The sequence below is a fragment of the Lathyrus oleraceus genome, chromosome 5, assembly GCF_024323335.1.
Source record: "Lathyrus oleraceus cultivar Zhongwan6 chromosome 5, CAAS_Psat_ZW6_1.0, whole genome shotgun sequence".
Classification (NCBI taxonomy): domain Eukaryota; kingdom Viridiplantae; phylum Streptophyta; class Magnoliopsida; order Fabales; family Fabaceae; genus Lathyrus; species Lathyrus oleraceus.
Genome location: NC_066583.1, coordinates 378,467,640 through 378,473,922, shown reverse-complemented (window position 1 = coordinate 378,473,922; position 6,283 = coordinate 378,467,640). Strand labels below are relative to the sequence as shown.

The 6,283-nt window shown below is 36.0% G+C and overlaps 1 long non-coding RNA gene across 1 annotated transcript; it reads left to right on the top strand.

Annotated features, from left to right (window-relative positions):
* The first annotated feature begins 1,840 nt into the window (after nt 1–1,840).
* Nucleotides 1,841–3,833, top strand: LOC127084908 (uncharacterized). Its single transcript, XR_007788821.1, has 2 exons — nt 1,841–2,283; nt 3,451–3,833. It is a non-coding gene; the product is annotated as an uncharacterized LOC127084908 (long non-coding RNA).
* Nucleotides 3,834–6,283: the final 2,450 nt, after the last annotated feature.

The window sequence follows — 6,283 nt, the reverse complement described above, 5'->3', positions numbered from 1 at the left end:
TGACAATGTGAAAATATGGTCAACTACAACTAATGTTATCCTGAAAGAAGTTTTTAAAAATTTATAAGGTATAATACTTTATACTCTAATATATTGAATGATTGGTTAAGTTATGTCTCTAATAGTGATATTCATAAATTCTAACATAATAAAATTATGGAAAATTGAGATTGGATGATAATTTATTACTTAGAATCATTACAAGAGAATAACTTCTCAATGCAAAGTGTAATTTTTGTGTGTTATAAATAAAGATGCTGTGTGAATCATTTTTCTACATCTCATTTCATCATTTTGCAGTTCGGTATGCTTCAACACATCCCAGATCCCCGAACAAACCTAGGAGAATGACATCTGCGCAAAGTTAACGACCAACAGAACTTCAACCCATGGCAAAGCTTCACTAGATCCGAGTGTCGCAAATGGAAGCACCGCCATGACCATGTCTTAACTGACGCAGTGATGCCAAATGAAGAAAAACCAAGTCGTACTTATATGGCTTAGTACAGATCGGTTGGTTTTGAGTTCATCGCCGAGGATATGTACCTATATGACCCACACCAACAAACTTACACACCAGACGCCTCAACATCTACCCCCTAACAACATTGTCAGGCCGACTACACATAACCCCATATCCGTCACACTTTTCGTTCCACAAACACACAAATATACAACCCTAACATGCCATACACCCAACCACAATACCAAGAGCATACCCTGTACCACCACCAACAAATAGATAATCAACCAGAGACCCAACATCGCTTCTCACCCAACATAGCACCCTACCAAAGCCACCTTAGCCAGAATACTCAACGATCATTTAACACCAACCGTCCCTCCTCCTACCATAGCCAAGAAGCTCAAACCTCACAAAATCAAAACCTTCAACAACCCTATCTCTACCAAGGACTGAATTGAATAGCCAAGGTCTACCACCTTACAAGGCTATAAATTGATTGAAAGAGGGTGTACAACCACAAGTTGCTAACAACAGAAGATGCTCCATTATTGATATGTTGAATGATTGATATGCTTGCTTGGAGAAGAAAACTTGTCAATTATATGACTCAAGTTGCACTAAAGTCTATGAACAAAGGCGAATACCTTAAGCAACTAGGTCATGCGTCCATTACCCAAGGATATTCTAGACAAGGATAGGAATTTTCCACTCTCATCATTCTTTGTTTCTAAAGGCTCATAGCGTGCAACTCGAATCAAAATTAACAAGTTACTGACAGGAGATCCTGGGTGTTGATCATATTGATGCAATGTCACTTGTTGTAGAAGAAGACTTGACAATCACGTAAATCAAATTGTGCTAAAGTCTATGAATAAAGGTGAATACGATGAGCAACTGGGTCAAGCGTCCCGTACCCAAAGATATTCAAAATAAGTTAATGGAATTCTCCACTCTCATCCATTCTTTATTGCTTAAGACTCGTGCCACACACTTTGAAATATGATCGTCAAGCATTGATACATTTGCAGTGCTTGAGAAGTAGCCCACTTTTCTAGTTATGCTTGATTAATGTTGACTTTGAAGTCTTTATCTTATATTTGAACCTTGAGGTCTTGAGCTCTTGAGATTAGCGTACCCATAATAGCTTGAGCGTAATGAACTCGCCATATCAAGTGATCAAGGGCCTTTTGATCACTTGAATAGGCTTGGGACTTACAACACGATTACAAAGGATTTGGGCCTGGAATAAATCCAAAGCCACAAGACCATACATTCACATGGGGGTATGGTGCATGAAAGGAGATGTTAATGGTAAAAGGTTTGGGCCTAAGGCAAATGGAAAGCCCAAATGAGAAAGTGAAGGAGGGAATTAGATATCTTCTCCCAAGCTTACTCCCTAACATTCAAATCAATATGCTCCTCAACTCGTCACCCGAGAAATTAACTCTGTCCCGTCGGCGCTCGCTTTCCGCGGCGGAGGAGGACCAATGAGCCCCAAATCTAGATCAATACGACCGCCATACCTCCCTCTGTTACAATCTCAAACTCGTTTCTTCCAAATCATTAGCAAAAGGACAAATCAAAACTCACAAAACCTAAACCCTAGCCCCTCATATTTGAAATTGAATGTCGTCCAAGTCCGATTCCGATCCGGTTCCTTAGGGTTATGGTTCTTCTATGTAATAGCTATCAATTGGTGAAAAAGAGAAGGCAAGAACAAGATATACCAACCTGCGAAGCGGAGAAATGCTCTGGTATTTGCTGTAATCGAAGAAGAAGACGAATTTCAAGAAAACCAGAGAATGAGGAATATTCAGGTAGTGTAATCCAAATTCTTGCTCTGCATTCAATTCCTCTTCTTCTACATCTTATGTAGATCATAGGAATTTCTTGTTGTATGCTGTCGTGAATTGTTCTGTGACGCGAGTAAGATTGGTTTGAGGAGGAGGTCTAGCTCGAACACATTTGGAGCTTCAATGTGAAGCTCCAACGGCTTCCTAATAGAGCTCTGTGTAAGGTTTCTGTTAGAGAGAATGGAGAAGAGTTGAATGCAATTTCTGTAACTGAGTTTGGATCATTTGATGAAGATGATGAATGATTGGGTTAGTCGTGTTTTTATAGGATTCTCAATTCTGTTATAAACTCCAAATGAGATTCACATGAAATTTCAATTAAATTTAAACAGTAGTTAGAAATCCAGATTGAATCAGTTAGGGTTATCAAATCAATTAGTCAAATTAGTTGTTAATTAACTTAGGGTTAGTTACTAGTTGAGTTTCTGTTAGGAGAAATATCGGTAAGTGTGACATTTTGTTAAGTTAATGTTAGTTATGTATGTTATCTGTTAATGTTGAGCTCGGTTAATATGATGAGAAAAAGTATGTTAAATAAATTTGTGTGTTAGTTAGCAATGCTCAGGTCCTAAAATTCTGGTTGATTCAATTGCTTCTACTGACCTGTTGAAACAAATTTTTAAAACTACTGATAGATTAATTATTAGTTATAATTACATGTGGTAAAAATGGCTATGCTTGAATTGTTAAAATTGGTTTGGCTTGAAAACTGTAATGGTTATTAAAGGGAGACTCATTCACATGCCAATAGGTTTATGCTAAAGTGTTAGTTGGATTTACATGAATTTTGTTTTTACTGGAATGTTAGTTTGAAATGTACAGTGAAGTGAATGTGAATCCGTCGATTGGTTATGTTAAAGCAAGATGCAGGTGGAACCAGATTTTCTCATTTTGTGTGTTATGTGTTGAATCATGATGAATTAGGTGGTGGGGATTTATCGGAACGGGATGGTTAGACACTTGCATAAGGATAATCATTTTAGATTTATGAACTACCAAATTTGCTATCATGTTTTTATTGTATGGGCAATGATTAGATATATGCTGCTAGGCCTTGGATTATGCTGTTAGTTGCCCAACTATCAGGTATGTATGTGTAAATTGTTAATGATGATGGTTTGGTGTTTGTAGGATGTGGAATGCAATATTATTGGTCTTGCTGTAGGCCATTGTTCATGATGCAAGATTACAGAATTGGCGCATATGGTTGTTGTTGATGTTGTCATGCCAAAGTATCATCCATGGTGGTCATGAAGTGTAGTATTAAGACCATCTTGTGTAGCATGAATACTAGCATAGAAATAGGGTCTTTCTTTATGAATAACATGCAATGTCACATTTTAGGATCAATGCCAATTCTCATGGAAAAATACTGGCAACTTATTGATATGGTTTAAACTTAGGACTTGTATGATTGTTGTAGCATGGTGTATGGAATCTTGAAACATGTAATGAGCTCACACTTTGGTAATCCAAATTCCTTACCAATTCACAATGCAAATCTCATGGATGAATGCTAGTAATGAATGACTGTTATGAAGATTATGGAATTCAAGACTTAAGAAAAAGTGAGTTGACTTTGGTCAAAGTTGACCAAAAAGTCAAATGTTAACCAATGTCAACATTGGTCAAATTTTCTATTTTTCTATTTTCTTTTGTAAAAAAATGATGTAAATGACACATCTATGAGTGAATTTTCTTGTAACATGCTTTCATTTCAAATTATGACTTTCCCACCAAAAATCCAATGTTTGAATTTCTTGTATAAAATATGTACTATGAATGAATGGATGAGTTTACTATTAAAATCAAGGGCTCATGACTGGGTTTGTAATCATCATGGATTAGAAGTGCGATAAATGGACTAATAAACAATGGTATGCAGATAAAACAATGAACAAGAACTAATGCAACACAAACAATAGACCAAAATAATGAATAAAACTAGTAAACCAAGCAACCAAGTTACTATGATTGAATGGATGAGTTTACTATTAAAATCAAGGGCTCGTGAATGTGTATGTAATCATCATGGATTAGAAGTGCGATAAATGGACTAACAAACAATGGTATGCAGATAAAACAATGAACAAGAACTAATGCAACACAATCAATATACCAAAATAATGAATAAAACTTGTAAACCAAGCAACCAAGTTACTTGAATGCATCTTGACTATGTCATGTTTGTGGATGGAAACAAACCCTTAGAGTAATTTATGGGTGTAGCAACAAGATGATATGAACTATGAATGCACGAACAAGTAACTAACCAAGCAAAACAATATCTATTCAAAGCTTAGTCAAGCACAACCATTGCAATCATGAATGAAGCAAGGCCTTGAGGCAAGAATTATGGTATGAGGCAATCCTCAAGTGAGTGGATGGTCAAGCAAAGTCCATAAGGGCCAAATCATGGTGAACCTCCTAAGTTAGGGTTTAGGATCAAGTCACAATAGATTATGGGATAACAATAAGGGATTAAAGGCATTCTCCCAATGGATTAAGGTTTCTACTAATGGCAGGGTGACAAATCAAGAAATAAGGCACCTTAGGATCATACCCCCTTGATTAGGGTTTTGAGCCCAAAGCAAAGTCAACAAATGAATCACCCACGATGAGCACCCACAATTAGGGTTTTGTGGATCAAAAGGTCCATCAAGGACATGAGCCAATCAAACTAAGGGTTAGGCATGAATGAAAGATCAAGATGCAATCCCACAAGGCCAAGTGAACCAAAGCTTGTTATTTAGAAACTTTGAATTTATGATGTTTGTGAGGATGTGTTAATATGAATACATGATGCATATAAATAAGTGCGGATGAATCTAAAGGTATAAGTTAGATGAAAACTGAAAAGGGGGAGGGAAAATTTTGGGATACGACAGTCGCGAATGCCATTTTGAAGAGAAGAAAATTCGTCTTATTGAGGGGCATGTGTGAATGAAACATGCAAATGATGGATATGAACCGGTGGATCTAACCTGGTTGCTGAGTATTGAACCTGGCCACTGTTTTGATTGGGCCTAAGGCCCCAACGACTCTTCTTGATCACACCATTCCACACACACACCTGCACCCCATTGTCCATTTCATAATTGTTTTTCATAATTCTTAATTGGTATTTAATATATTAATTAAGGTTTTAGATTTTGTTTAGAGTTTGGATTAGATTAAAAATTCATGTGGATTTAGATAATTAGGATTAATTAGGGGTGAATCTAATAAGGTTAATGATGTTAAAAATTGAGATTTAATTAGGTTAGAAATTAGAATTCTAGAATTACTTAGAATATTTTAGAATTTAATTAAGTTGTAAATCTTAATTAGGTTATGATAATTAGAATATTTAGACTAATTAGATTTTTACATAATTAGATATAATAGGGATTAATTAGTTTCTAATTAAATGTTTTTTTTAGAAACTATTTTCCTAATTAATCAATTTTTGGCATATTGACCATTTTGCCCTTAGTGATTAGAAATCTTGATTTTAATACATGCTCCCTTAGCTTAGGGCCTTAATTAGATTTGTCTGATTTTTTTATCTTAGCTGATTAATTCAATAGCCTATAATTATACACAGTTCAACTATTATTTTCAATCCCACTGATTAGTGTTGGCCAAAGGTCGCTTTGGTCAACCAAATCCTTTGTATTGTGCTGTAAGCCCCAAGCCTATTCAAGTGATCAAAAGACCCTTGATCACTTGATAAGGAAAGTTCGTTATGCTCAAGCTATTGTGGATATGCTGAATCTCAGGATTTCAAGACCTCAAGGTTCAAATGCAAGATCAAGACTTCAAAGTCAACTTCAGGAAAGCATAACTAGCAAAATGGACCACTTCTCAAGCACAACAAAGGTATCAATACTTGACAAGTGTGATTAAAATTGTAAGCCATAAGCCTTAAGTAATGAGGAATGATGAGACAGAGTTTCTCCTACCCCTGTCTAGAATTACTTTG